The sequence below is a fragment of the Ranitomeya variabilis genome, chromosome 2, assembly GCF_051348905.1.
Source record: "Ranitomeya variabilis isolate aRanVar5 chromosome 2, aRanVar5.hap1, whole genome shotgun sequence".
NCBI lineage: Eukaryota > Metazoa > Chordata > Amphibia > Anura > Dendrobatidae > Ranitomeya > Ranitomeya variabilis.
Window position 1 is genome coordinate 703,966,989 of NC_135233.1, and position 16,072 is coordinate 703,983,060.

The window sequence follows — 16,072 nt, forward strand, 5'->3', positions numbered from 1 at the left end:
GGACTGCGTTACACTGCGTTATGCTGCGGTGTAATTCAGTCCGTTTAACGGACTGCTAACGCTATGTGGGCTCTGACTGGAGGGGAGTATGGAGGGGGTGCTGACTGTAGGGTAGTATGGAGGGGGCACTGACTGGAGGGGAGTAGGGAAGGGCCAATTCGCGGCTGGACTGATTTGGGATTTCCATTACAGACAGACAGACAAACAGACGGAAGTGGACCTTAGACAATTCTATATATAGATAGTGCACCCCCATAGCAGAATAATGCACCCCAATAGTAGTATAATTCATCCCTGTAGTGCGGCTTTACAAAAAAAAAATTTCTCTTTACCTGCCCAAGGACCATCGGTGTCCTCTGCTCGATTCATCTGAGGCACGCACCGTCGCTCCCGGTGACATGCACCTGTGATTGGCTGGCGACTGTTAACTGTTGCCGTGCAGGTGGAATCTCCTGCACGGCAACAGATTTTAACTAAAGGAGGATGCACGATCAGTAACAGAAGCAGCAGGATCCTGCCACTGGGGCCTGATGAGCAAAAGAGAGGAGGCCTGCTGAGGGCCCCTTCTGCTTGCCGGGCCCCATATGCCAGTAAGGGCAGTAATGCCCTGATGACGGCCTGAGTATGACAGCTCGGATCTGCAGACGACCCCCACGCTTATCATTGCAGATCTCCAAATAAAAGGCCTGTGTTCATGATGATGATTTTTGCTATGCATAGAAGGGTTATGTGTAGCCCAAGCAATCGGATGATCTCAGCTTCAAGTTTCTTAAGGGGACTATTAAAGCAAGTAAAAAGTTTTTAAAAAGTGTTTTTAAAAAAATACAAAAGCTCAAATCACCCTCATTTGCAGCATTCAAAATAAAACAATAGAGTAAAAAATACACATATTTGGAATTTCTGCATTCAGAAATGTCCAATCTATGATAAATATAAAGCAGATTTAATCTGAACGGTAAGTGGTAAACGGCGTAACGAGAAAAAAATCTAAATGCCACAATAACGTTTTTTGTTCGCTGCAACATTACAATAAAATGCAATAGCAGTCTATCAAAACATTGTATCTACCCCAAAACAGTATAAATAAAAATGTAAGATTGGAACACAAAAAAAAGTCCTCACCAGGCAAAAAAATGGAGATGCTACAAGTCGCAGAAAATTGCGCCATTTTGTTTTCTTACAAATTTCACACTTTTTTTCACCACTTAAATCAAAAATAACCTATACATGTTTGGTATCTGCATACTTATAAAGAACTGGAGAATCAAAATGGCAGGTCATTTTTAGCATGTAGGGAGCATGGCAAAAAGCAAAACAAAAAAACAATTGTGGAATTGTACTTTTTTGTAATCTCACTGCATTTGGATTTTTTTCCTGTTTTCCAGTACACTATATGGTAAAATGAATGATGTTGTTCAAAAGTACATCCCGCAAAAAACGAGCCCTCACATGGCCATATTGACAAAAAAAAGTTACGGCTCTTGGAAGAAAAGGAGCAAAAACAGAAAAATGGAAAATTGCAAGGTTGTGAAAGGGTTAAATAACCTGTTGTTTACCACCTCTTATATTTAAAGGGCTGTGCAGGCATTACAGAGCTCAAAACTGCTTCAATTCATTCCGTATTAAACTTTAACCCCTTAATGACCACCGATATGCCTTTTAACGGCGGCAGTTAAGGGTACTTAAACTACAGCGCCGCTTTTTAACAGCGCTGAGGTTTAAGTGTATAGCGCCCCCCCAGCGTCGGAATTTCTCCAGCGTCTCGGCTACCAGGGGTAGCTGAGACCCCAGAGAACATGATTCGAGTCGTTTTTTTCCTACCCTGGAGTTGCGATCGCAGTTATTAATGGTATAACTGCAACCGCAAAAAATAAAGTCTGATTTTCGATTTAATTTCTCACTCCTCTAATGTGATCGTACATCAGAGGAGAGAGAAATAGGGTCCTCCGGTCCCTCGATCATCCCCCGGTACCTCTGGTGTCCAGGCATCCCCCCAAGAAGTCCCCTTGGCCACCGGAGTCTTCTCTGCATCTGCAGTGTGCCTGCCGAGATCTGCCGGCTGGCACCTGGCAACAATAGGAAATTTTTGCTATTGGTTCATTATAAAAAAAACCAGTAAATAAACCCCCCTTAGTTAGGGAAAAGTAATAAAATAAAAAATATGTATTTATTTCCATTTTTCCATTAGGGTTAGAGTTGGGCTAAAGTGAGTTGGGCTAAAGTTAGGGTTAGGGTTGGGGTTAGGGCTAGGGTTAGAGTTAGGGCTAGGGTTAGGGTTGGGATTAGGGTTAGGGGTTTGTTGGGGTTAGGGTTGTGGTTAGGGTTTTGGTTAGGGTTGGGGTTAAGCGTGTGTTGGGGTTAGATTTGGAGTTAGAATTGGGGGGTTTCCACTGTTTAGGTACATCAGGGGGTCTGCAAACGCGCCACGGCACCACCATTGATTCCAGCCAATTTTGCGTTCAAAAAGTTAAACGGTGCTTCCTTCCTTCTGAGCCCTGCATTGGACCCAAACAGGGGCTTTTCCCCACATATGGGGTATCGGCGTACTCAGGAGAAATTGCACAACACATTTTGTGGTCCATTTTCTCTTGATGCCTTTGTGAAAATAAAAAAATTTGTTCCAAAGTAAATTTTTTGTTCATTTTTCTTCCACATTGCTTTAGTTCTTGTGAAGTACCTGAATAGTTAATATACTTCTTGAATGTGGTTTTGCGCACCTTGAGGGGTGCAGTTTTCAGAATGGTGTCACTTTTGGGTATTTTCAGCCATATAGACCCCCTCACTTCAAATGTGAGGTGGTCCCTAAAAAAATGGTTTTGTAAATTTTGTTGGAAAAATGAGAAATCGCTGGTCAACTTTTAACCCTTAGAACTTTCTAACAATTAACCCTTAGAACTTTCTAACAAAAAATAAATTTTGTTTCCAAAATTGTGCTCATGTAAAGTAGACATGTGGAAAATGTTATTTATTAAGAATTTTGTGTGACACTACTCTCTGATTTAAGGGCATAAAAATTCAAAGTTTGAAAGTTGCAAAATTTTGAAAATCTTTGCCATATTTCCATTTTTTCATAAATAAATGCAAGTCATATCAAAGAAATTTTACCACTAACATGAAGTACAATATGTCCCGAAAAAACAGTCTCAGAATCAGTGGGATCCGTTGAAGCGTTTCTGAGTTATAACCACAAAAATTGACAGTGGTCAGAATTGTAAAAATTGGTTTGGTCATTAAGCACAAAGTTGGCTCTGTCACTAAGGGGTTAAAGCATTATACACATATTTTTCCAGGTAATTAGACTCTTTAGTAGTGCAACGCACTGCAAATTTATTGGACGCAAATCAAATTCCAGGTTAAAATTTTGGTGAAGCCAACTATTTTGAATTTTAAACAAATTACTCATCTTTATTAGTGATGAGCAAATATACTCAGTACTCGAGATTTCCCGAGTACGCTCGGGTGTCCTCTGAGTATTTGTAAGTACTCGGAGATTTAGGTTTCCTCACCACAGCTGAATGATTTACGAGTACCGAGTATATTCGCTCATCACTGATCTTTATCCTTGAGTCTTGATATTGCTTGTTTTCACTAACATCTATAATAGTGGCACAATCAGTAAGCCTAACATATTAGATTCTCTACCCATCATGACAAAATCTTTAGTCTTGTTAGTGTATCCAAAAACAAAAGAAAAAAAGTGGTCAGCACTCACCAAACCCGATGCTGTAAAATGTCTTTATTTGGACATGAAGGAACAGATGATTGGCCTCAGGGAGACCAAAACATCCAACACTGCGGAGACACCATCACGTGTTTCTTAACGCAGTGATCCAGAACACTGCCCCCATCCCTTATGGGAAATATGCAAATGCATGTAGGATAGCTGCGGAGACACCATCACGTGTTTCTCAACGCAAGCAGTGAATAGCCAGACCTTTCCCCGGGAAGGAACAACCACGGGAAGGGCAGCATCCAATAAAGGAAAACATCCAATACAGGAAAACCACCTATGCCAAGCATGGTATCCATCCACAGACAGCTGTTTCGGGGTGTTTGCCCCTCATCAGTGTGGAGTAGGAATCTGGCTATTAGGAGCAGTGCCTAGTAAAAGGCTGTCAAGGAACAGATGATTGGCCTCAGGGAGACCAAAACATCCAACACCACGGAGACACCATCACGTGTTTCTCAACGCAAGCAGTGAATAGCCAGACCTTTCCCCGGGAAGGAACAACCACGGGAAGGGCAGCATCCAATAAAGGAAAACATCCAATACAGGAAAACCACCTATGCCCCGAAACAGCTGTCTGTGGATGGATACCATGCTTGGCATAGGTGGTTTTCCTGTATTGGATGTTTTCCTTTATTGGATGCTGCCCTTCCCGTGGTTGTTCCTTCCCAGGGAAAGGTCTGGCTATTCACTGCTTGCGTTGAGAAACACGTGATGGTGTCTCCGCAGCTATCCTACATGCATTTGCATATTTCCCATAAGGGATGGGGGCAGTGTTCTGGATCACTGCGTTGAGAAACACGTGATGGTGTCTCCGTGGTGTTGGATGTTTTGGTCTCCCTGAGGCCAGTCATCTGTTCCTTCACAGCCTTTTACTAGGCACTGCTCCTAATAGCCAGATTCCTACTCCACACTGATGAGGGGCAAACACCCCGAAACAGCTGTCTGTGGATGGATACCATGCTTGGCATAGGTGGTTTTCCTGTATTGGATGTTTTCCTTTATTGGATGCTGCCCTTCCCGTGGTTGTTCCTTCCCGGGGAAAGGTCTGGCTATTCACTGCTTGCGTTGAGAAACACGTGATGGTGTCTCCGCAGCTATCCTACATGCATTTGCATATTTCCCATAAGGGATGGGGGCAGTGTTCTGGATCACTGCGTTGAGAAACACGTGATGGTGTCTCCGTGGTGTTGGATGTTTTGGTCTCCCTGAGGCCAATCATCTGTTCCTTCACAGCCTTTTACTAGGCACTGCTCCTAATAGCCAGATTCCTACTCCACACTGATGAGGGGCAAACCCCCCGAAACAGCTGTCTGTGGATGGATACCATGCTTGGCATAGGTGGTTTTCCTGTATTGGATGTTTTCCTTTATTGGATGCTGCCCTTCCCGTGGTTGTTCCTTCCCGGGGAAAGGTCTGGCTATTCACTGCTTGCGTTGAGAAACACGTGATGGTGTCTCCGCAGCTATCCTACATTTATTTGGACATGGACATGGATAGGGAGAACATGGTGTCTAAGGATGACAGCTGTTTCGCGCTACATGCGCTTCCACAGATCCCGATGTTGTTAGTGTATCCGTTGGCCATATTTTTACTGACTATAATGTAATACCTACATATTAAAGGGGTCACCCCAACTGATAAAGCTATGCTATCACTTTGTCATCAGTAGGTGGCCAACTGCCAAGAACTTCATTTAAGGGAATCTGTCAGCAGGTTTTTGCTATGCAATCTGAGGACAGCATAGTGTAGCAGCTGAGACACTGAATTCAGGGATGTGTCACTTACTAGGCTGTGTGCTGTTGTTTACTTACAATAAAAGAGTTATCACCATGACACTATCACTTCCCTGGCCACAGTGCACTTGAGCCTAGGTCCGACCACGCCCTCTCCTCTGATAAGCAGCATACTGTCAATAGACAATTTACATAAAACTGTGGTATGGGCGGTGTTAGCTTTCTGAGCTCTGCTACATGCTACATTTAAAAACTCTGTGTCATAACAGTTGCACCCAGTAAACTAAGTGATACATTGTTGGAATCAGGCTCACTTGCCCTATATTATGCTACTCTCAGATTAAATAGCAAAAACCTGATGACAGATTCCCTTTCATTCTGGCCACTTCATTCTTAAAATTGGTGGGTATCCCAGTGGTCAATCCCATACCAATTACATTTAGGAAGCTAAGGAGTAATAAAAAATTCACTGTGTCACATATGTGAAAGCTCTACGTTTTCAGTGAAAATGGACAATGCCTTTAATCTCACCCTAAAACAGAAATAAATTCAATCTGCTGCTGGCTCCTATGTTGGGGTCAACAATAGCATTGTTTGAACCACTTCTATGCTTGAGGGAAATATATTTTGAAAATATCACTTTTTTGCATCAAATAGATCATAAAATGTATGATGTTTTTAAAAAAAGTTTGAAAGTCCAGCTGTGTGAAGAGGAAGTAGAGCAAATTCTGCCTATTATATCACATTCTTATGTGTCAAGCCAAATGGACAGGAAATGATAGGAATGGTTACTACACCTCCAAGGTTATTGAGGAACATCTGGAATATACAAAATAAACTAGAGATGACAGTTTACAACATTTCCCTGAATGGCTACAAATCAAAGTGCTAGAGTGGAAACATCTGCGTGATGGCTGCGGATATCCACCTGGGACTATGGCTGATCATTTCAGCAATTAAGGACCAAAAAATCATATCTGTAAGTGACTGTAAGGCCAATGTCACACACAACGTATGAAAAATCGGTCTGTTTTTCACGGACGAGAATTGCACAAATGTTTCATGAACAGTGATCCGTGTGCAGTGTGAGGATGCAATTTTTTCTCAAAAAATATCCGTGTGTCATCTGTATGGCATCCGTATGACATCCGTACGGCGAGATTTTCTCGCCGGCATGCAAAATGGACATATAATGGATCCATGGGCTCAAATATTCTTGAAAACATTTATACAGTCTATATATGTCACTGAGACACACACATATATATATATTTATATTTCATACAGAGCTAGATAGCAGAACAGCCGGTAATTCAATTGCCGGCTTTTGCTATCTCCTTATCAAACCCGAAAGGATATGAGACATGGTTTACATACAGTAAACCATTTCATATCCGTTAGATTTTTACATATCCCTCACTAATAATGGTAGAAGTGTTTGTGTGTTAAATTTGGGAGCTGTAGGTCTTAATTTAAATGGTTAATTCACGGAAAAACTGGCGTGGGCTCCCGTGCAGTTTTCTCCACCAGAGTGGGAAAGCCAGTGACTGAGGGCAGATATTAATAGCCTAGAGAGGGACCATGGTTATTGGCCCCCTTGGCTAAAAACATCTGCCCCCAGCCACCCCAGAAAAGGCACATCTGTGAGATACGCCTATTCGGGCACTTAGCCTCTCTTTTCCCACTGCCCTGTGGCATTGGCCGGCTTGGAAGCGAATCTGGAATCCCCTTTACCAGGTGGGGTAGGAAGCCTTCCTTCTAACGCTGCGTTGTAGTCCTTTGCTGCCTTAGGCCTCTCACAAGGTCCTCACGTTTTCTCTCTGTCCCCCTTGTTGGTAGGACACTACCCACACGACAGATAACTCGAGCCTTTTTACAGGCTCTCTATCGGACCCGGGCTCTATCTGCTACTGTGCCTTCGGGTGTTAATGGTGGACAGGTAACTTGCAATCTGCTGTCTGCTGGTTTCTGCCGTTGGGCATAGAGTTACCCCCACAACCTCGATCTTCCAGCTACCGGTATCTGCGCTCAGCGTGGAGGAAGGCCAGTCGCAGCTTCTCTCCAGCTCTCAACTCTCCTTTGCTCCTTTTCCTCCTTCACGCTCTCTACAGCTTGTTCCATTGTTTTCTCTCTCCTTTCCAGGAGCTGCAGAACCTCACGTGGCTGCACGGCCCCTCTGTCTTTCTGACTCTCTCCAAATGAGTATTCTGATATCAGTGCAGACAGACGGAGTGTTGAAAATAAGAGGAAGACACTCAGATGGATTTTTTTTATATGAATCAAGAAAAATCCTCTAATAAAGTGATTTGCAATGTTTTACAGCTTTCCATACTGGACAAAATTATATAAAAAAGCAAAGTTTACTCTTTAATTTGATGATGGGTTGTATTCAAAAACTTCTGCGTTCAGCGCTGAGACAGCTTGTCCTGTACCTATGAATCAGGATTATAATGGCCATATTTATCTCTGTGTGTTTTCTCATTACAGACTTCATTTTAAACCATAACCGGTGATGTTTAGGTTCATTTATACAGCTGGCCCATTATTAAGTGTCGACTAACTGTATAAAATGTGATTGAGGGTCATTTACTGGTCTGTTAATATAGGCCAAAAGTAACAACTATTGTTATTTCTTTCCCCATACAGCATCATGTTATCAGCAGCACGCTCCCCCTTTATTCTGTATGGGGCAATGTGATGACGATAACAATGATTTTTTTGGCAGAATAAGTCATCCAGTCACTTGCCAATTGAATGTTTTACTCCTTTTTCATGTGATAAGTGGCAGGTTTACATAAGTGGATAATCGATAACGACTCTTACTAATATCTTGAGGAGCATCTAACAGTTGGGGGAGTCTAGACCTGAAGTGATAATGCAGGTTGGATTATTACCAGGACTCATTTGTGTGACTTCCAGCCTTGCTGCCAGCTTCACTGCTGCCTATGGCACATGTTCTTGTCTTATTAATGATATTTAGTAGTTACCACGTTTGCCAACAGACTTTAGAAGGATTCTAAATGTAGCACACAACTATTCATGGCATTGTATGCAGGGCAGGCATTAGGGGAAGGCAGACTAGGCATCTCCCAGTCCCTAGGGCCCCTGCTCACCCAAGGGCCCCAAGCCAGTGGCGTGCTGCTAATAGCGGCACACCACGCAGCCTCTATAGATGCCGATACAGTTGAAAGCAATGATGGAGGAGAGAGCTTCATATCAGACTCTTTGCCCTTTCTTTCCCCTCTGTCTCTGATGCAGGAGGTGCGCGATGACATCCCTTAATTGCGCACCATGCTGTGCTGGGCAGTGGAGCTGCTGACACCCTCTGCAGAGACCAAAGCAGCAGGGGACTGAGGAGAGGTGAGTGTTGTATATATTTTTTTTATATCAATGAGTACGTGGTGGCATTATACTGCAGGACTGTGGGGCTGCATTATAATCTATGGGGGCTGCATCATACTCTGTGGGGGCTGCGTTATACTCTATGGGGGGATGTTATACTCTATTCAGTGATGGCGAACCTATGGCACACGTGCCACAGCTGGCACGCAGAGCCCTCTCTGTGGGCACGCATGCCAGGCCTGCCACCGCACACACTCCACTCCCTTCCGATGTTCAAATGAATTTCCATGCGGCCAGCGAGCAGGTCCCCTGAGTCCGCAATGCTCGGGCGGCAGTCGTATCCTGCCATCTGCCAGCCCTTTAACCCCCAAGTGCATGGTATGCAGCGTTCATTACAGAACGCTGCCTGCACATGAATGATGATGTCATTGGGGTGGACGGGGTTAGCGCCCAATGCACTCCTGTCCTCCTGTCCCGGAAAAGGAGCTGCTGCCAGAGTCCAGAGCGATCTCTGTGCCCGCAGCTCTGTGTCTGTGTGCTGGTGATCTGTGCCCCTCAGCTATGTGCCCCTGCGATCTCTGTGCCCCCTGTGATCTCTCTGCTCCCCCAGCTATATGCCCACTGTGATCTCTCTGGCCCCAGCTATGTGCCCTGCGATCTCTGTGCCCCATAGCTATATGTCCCCCTGTGATCCCTGTGCCCCAGCTATGTGCCCCCTGTGATTTATGTGCCCCCCAGCTATGTGCCCCCTGTGATCTCTGTTCGCCCTGTGATCGCTCTGCCCCCCAGCTATATGCCCCCTGTGATTTCTGTGCCCTCCAGCTATATGCCCCCTATGATCTCTGTGGCTCTCAGCTTTGTGCCCCCCTGTGATCTATGTGTCCCCCTGTGATCCTTGTGCCTCCTGCTATGTACCCACTGTGATATTTGTGCTCCCATGTGATCTCTGTGCCCTGTGATCTCTGTTCCCTCCAGCTATGTGCCCCCCTGTGATCTTCGTGCTGGTGATGTCTGTGTCGCCCTGGTGATCTATGTGCCTCCCCGGCGATGCTGTCAGCCCCATGTCTAATGTGCAACATTGCTGCCAGGGCCAAAAAGGAGTAAAGACCGTGCAGGCGTGCACTGGTAAGAGCTCCAGCAGGAGACAGACATTAAATGTATTAAGTTTAGTTTTGAGAGAGATGGGGATTGGGGCTGCTTTATTCAGAGGACATGTATGTGTATTTGTGTATGTGTGTTTGCATATATTTTGCAGAGGGGCAGTGTGTGTGTAAATATTTTGCAGAGAGGTAGTATGTGTGAGTATATACTTTTAAGAGAGGTTGTGTGTGTTTGTATGTGTGTGCAGGGCCGGACTGGGACTAAAATTCAGCCCTGGCATTTGAAGTTACACAGGCCCACTTGTCACATGGTGACTGTATAATATCTTTGTACACTTGTAGGCAGGGCCGGTTTTAGGCAAAGTGGGGCCCTAGGCAAAGTTTAAAATGGGTCCCCAAATGCTAACATATTGCACATCACACAGAAGCCTTTCTGTTGTATTTACGTGCGCTGAGTTCAGGCCGCTAAACGAGTTTGATCGACAATACTGAAGTTGTTCAACGCTTGTTTCCCGGCCTCTTTCCACCAGCTGAGGAATAATGATGAGACAGAACGATCACTAATAGATCACCATACAGTATCATGTTTTCAGCAGCACATCTACAGTTTACACTGGCAATGTGCTGCTGACAACAAGGCTTTTTGTTCCAGCAAAAACAATCCGAATATGCAGCATTTTACTTGTTTAGTAAAATACACCCCATAGTCCTCCATATATTATAATGTGCTCCATAGTCCTCCATATAGTATAATACACTCCCTATAGTCCTCCATATATTAAAATACACTGCTCAGTCCTCCACATAGTATAATACACTCCTCATAGTCCTCCATATAGCATAATACAATCCTCATAGTCCTCCATATAGCATAATACAATCCTCATAGTGCTCCATATAGTATAATGCACCGCCACAGTCATCCATGTAGTACAATTCACTTCCCATAGTATAATGCACCCCATAGTTCTTCATATAGTATAACGTATTCCCCATAGTCCTCGATACAGTATAATGCAGCCCACATATAGTATAATGCAGCCACCCCAGAGTATAATGCAGCCACCCCAGAGTATAATGCAGCCACCCCACAGAGTATAATGCAGCCACCCCAGAGTATGTAACCCCCATAGAATATAATACAGCCCACCTCCCCATAATATATAATGTAGCCCCCCATAGAATATAATGCAGCCCCCCATAGTATATAACACAGCCTCCCCCATAGAATATAATATACCCCCACAATAGTATATAACACAGCCACATAGTACATAACATGGCCTCCCCCATAGAATATAATATACTCCCCATAGTATATAGCAAAGCCCGCATATTATATAGCACAAACCGCATAGTATACAGCACAGCCTGCATACTATAGCACAGCTCGCGTAGTAGATAACACAGCCCACACAGCAGTATTCAGCACAGACCACACAGTAGTATACAGCACAGTCCACACAGTAGTATACAGCACAGCCCACAGAGTAATATATACAGCACAGCCCACAAAGTAATATATACAGCACAGCCCACAAAGTAATATATACAGCACAGCCCACAGAGAACTATATACAGCACAACCCACGGAGAACTATATACAGCACAGCCCACAGAGAACTATATAAAGCACAGCCCAGAGTACTATATACAGCACAGCCCAGAGTACTATATACAGCACAGCCCAGAGTACTATATAAAGCACAGCCCAGAGAGTACTATATACAGCACAGCCCAGAGAGTACTATATACAGCACAGCCCAGAGAGTACTATATACAGCACAGCCCACAGAGTAATATATACAGCACAGCCCACAGAGTACTATACACAGCACAGCCCACAGAGTACTATATACAGCACAGCCCACAGAGTACTATATACAGCACAGCCCACAGAGTACTATATACAGCACAGCCCACAGAGTACTATATACAGCACAGCCCACAGATAACTATATACAGCCCACAGTAGTATACAGCACAGCCCACAGAGAGCTATATACAGCCCACAGTAGTATACAGCACAGAGCACAGCCCACAGAGAACTATATACAGCCCACAGCAGTATACAGCACAGAGCACAGCCCACAGAGAACTATATACAGCCCACAGCAGTATACAGCACAGAGCACAGCCCACAGAGAACTATATATAGCACAGAGCACACAGTAGTATACAGCACAGAGCACAGCCCACAGAGAGCTATATACAGCCCACAGCAGTATACAGCACAGAGCACAGCCCACAGAGAACTATATACAGCCCACAGCAGTATACAGCACAGAGCACAGCCCACAGAGAACTATATATAGCACAGAGCACACAGTAGTATACAGCACAGAGCACAGCCCACAGAGAGCTATATACAGCCCACAGCAGTATACAGCACAGAGCACAGCCCACAGAGAACTATATGCAGCCCACAGTAGTATACAGCACAGAGCACAGCCCACAGAGAACTATATATAGCACAGAGCACACAGTAGTATACAGCACAGAGCACAGCCCACAGAGAGCTACATACAGCCCACAGCAGTATACAGCACAGAGCACAGCCCACAGAGAACTATATATAGCACAGAGCACACAGTAGTATACAGCACAGAGCACAGCCCACAGAGAGCTATATACAGCCCACAGCAGTATACAGCACAGAGCACAGCCCACAGAGAACTATATGCAGCCCACAGTAGTATACAGCACAGAGCACAGCCCACAGAGAGCTATATACAGCCCACAGTAGTATACAGCACAGCGCACAGCCCACAGAGAACTATATACAGCCCACAGCAGTATACAGCACAGAGCACAGCCCACAGAGAACTATATACAGCCCACAGCAGTATACAGCACAGAGCACAGCCCACAGAGAACTATATATAGCACAGAGCACACAGTAGTATACAGCACAGAGCACAGCCCACAGAGAGCTATATACAGCCCACAGCAGTATACAGCACAGAGCACAGCCCACAGAGAACTATATACAGCCCACAGTAGTATACAGCACAGAGCACAGCCCACAGAGAACTATATACAGCCCACAGCAGTATACAGCACAGAGCACAGCCCACAGAGAACTATATACAGCCCACAGCAGTATACAGCACAGAGCACAGCCCACAGAGAACTATATACAGCCCACATCTCTTCTCTTCCTCCCCTCACCTCCTCCGAGAATGGCCCCACAGTCCAGAAAAAAAAAAAACTCTCCTCACCTCTCCTCGTGCCCAGCGTTGCTTCCTGGTTCCTGCTCCTGTCTCAGCAGCTGCAGTCTGCCCGGGACACAGCAGGTGCGCGATGATATGACATCATCGCGCACCCGCAGTGTCAGAGGCAGAGCGGGGAATGATGGGAGAGGAGCGTCTGTAGACGCTCTCTCCTCCATCATTGCATTCAACTGTACCGGCGTCTATACGCCGGTATAGTTGAATGCGACGGCGGGGGCGGCGGATTGAGCGGCCCACCACTGGCACCGGCCCTTCTGGCATTTGCCAGAAGTGCCCTATGGCCAGTCCGGCCCTGTGTGTGTGTAAGGGGGAGTATTTTGCAGGTCTTCTTTGATGTGATTTTAAATTGCCATATTGGCACGTTCTGATAAATAAGTGGGTTTTGGGTTGCCGTTTCTGCATTCGTTCTCTAAAAGTTTCGACACCACTGCTCTATGGGGTGGCTGCATTATACTTTATGAGGGGGATGCATAATACTCAATGGGGTAGCTGCATTGTACTCTATGGGAGGCTGCATTATACTCTATGGGGCTATGTAGTACTCTATGGGGGGCTGTGTTATACTCTATGAGGGGGCTGCATTGTACTCTATGAGGGGGGCTGTGCTATACTCTATGGGATGGCTGCATTATACTTGATGGGTAGGTACATTATACTTTATGGGGTGACTGCATTATATTTTGCGGGATGGCTACATTATACACCATGGGGTGGCTGCATTATACTCTGAGTGGGGCTGCGTTATACTCTGTAAGGGGGCTGCCATTTTACTCTATGGGGTGGCTGCATTATACTTTATGAGGGGGCTGCATTTTACTCTATGGGGTGGCTGTTTAATACTCTATGGGGTGGCTGCATTGTCCTCTGAGGAGGGATGCATTGTACTCTATGAGGTGGGCTGCACTGTACTCTATGAGGGGTTGCATTATACTCTAAGGGAGGCTGCGTTATACTCTGAGGGGGCTGTATTTTACTCTATGGGGTGGCTGCATCATATTTTTTGAAGGGGCTGCATTATACTATATGGGGTGGCTGCATTATACTCTATGTGGTGGCTGCATTTTACTCTATGGGGTGGCTGCATTTACTTGATGGGGTGGTACATTATACTTTATGGGTGGCTGCATTATACTTTGTGGGGTGGCTACATAACACTCTATGGGGTGGATGCATTATACTCTATGGGGCAGCTTCATTATACTCTGTGGGGCAGTGCATTATACTCTATGAGGGGGGCTGCATTATAATCTATGAGGGGGGCTGCATTATACTTTGTGGGGTGGCTCCAACACACTCTGTGGGGTGGTTGCATTATACTCTATGGGACGGCTGCATTATACTCTGAGGGAGGACTATGCAGGGAGCATTATACAATATGGAGGACTATGAGTAGTGTATTTTATTACATGGTTGATTATGGGGAGTGTATTATACTATATGGAGGAATATGGGGAGTGTATCATACTACATAGAGGACTATGGGGCACATTATACTATATGGAAAACAATGGTGCACATTATACTATATGGAGGACTATGGAGAGTGCATTATTCTATGTGGAGAACTATGAAGCAAATTAAACTATATGGAGGACTATGGGGCATATTATACTATATGGAGGATGATTGGGTGCATTATACTGTGTGGAGGGGTGTATTATACTAAACAAGCAAAATGCTGCTTATTCATCAAGTGATTGGATTGTTTATGTCAGAACAAAAATCACTGTTCTTAGCAGCACATCGCCCGGTGAAAACTGCAAATATGCTGCTGATAACATGATACTATATGTGAACAAATTCATCTACTAGTGATTGTTCTGTCCCCATCATTGTTCCTCAGCCCGATGTATAGAGGACCTGGAATAAGCGTCAAATTACTTCAATACTGTCGATCACGCTCATTTAACGGCCTGAACTCAGCAGATGTAAATGCCACTGAAATGTTTCTGTGTGATGGTGCAATATGTTAGCATTTGGGGTCCCACTTTAAACTTTTGCCCATGGCCCCACTTTGTGTAAAACCGGCCCTGATTGTAAGAAAATGTTAGAAAATAAGAAAATATAAGACCGATGCAACCTAAATATCATAGCAGAACCTATCATGTCTGTAGGGCCACCAGGGCCAGTGTTGAAAGGAATCGGTCACCAGGTTTTTGCTGCATCAGTTGAGCACAGCATAATGTGGGAAAAAATACCCTGATTCCAGAGATGTATCACTTAGTTTACTGGGTGCAGCAGTCATGACACAATCAGATGTTTTTAGATGTAGCAGAGCTCAAAAGCTGACCCAGCCCCAATAATAGCTTTATGTGTACATTGTCTACTTACAGTGAGCTGCTTATTAGAGGACTGGGCAGGGCCAGATCAGGGCTCACAAGAGTGGTATCCAAGTCAGTGATAATCTACTGGTGAAAAAACATTCATTGTGTTGAAACGGCATCCAGTCTAGTAAGGGTAACCTCACTGAAATCTGTCTTTCTGCCCCTATCTCATGCTGCCCTCAGATTATATACAGTGGTGAGAAAAGTGCTTGCCCCCTTCCTGATTTCCTACTCTTTTGTATGTTTGTCACACTTAAATGTTTCAGATCGCTAAAAAAATTTAAATATTAGACAAAGATAGCACAAAATAAATCAAAATAAATCAGAGACACTAAGCTACAATTGGACACCATTCTTACAAACAAAACAGAGAGAGCGCTAACTTGGACTAAGTCAACTTTTTATAAATATGCAAATAAACCTTCTGGCATGTTGGCACGTAGGCTCAGATGCAAAGAATCCTTAAATAATGTCACCTCCATCAAAGACTCCAAAGGCAGAATCTCCGCACACCCGGATATAGTATACGAAACATTCCGGGACTACTATCAGAAACTATATACCTCCCCACAGATATCTTCATCGCAATCCTTATCCTCCTTCCTAGATG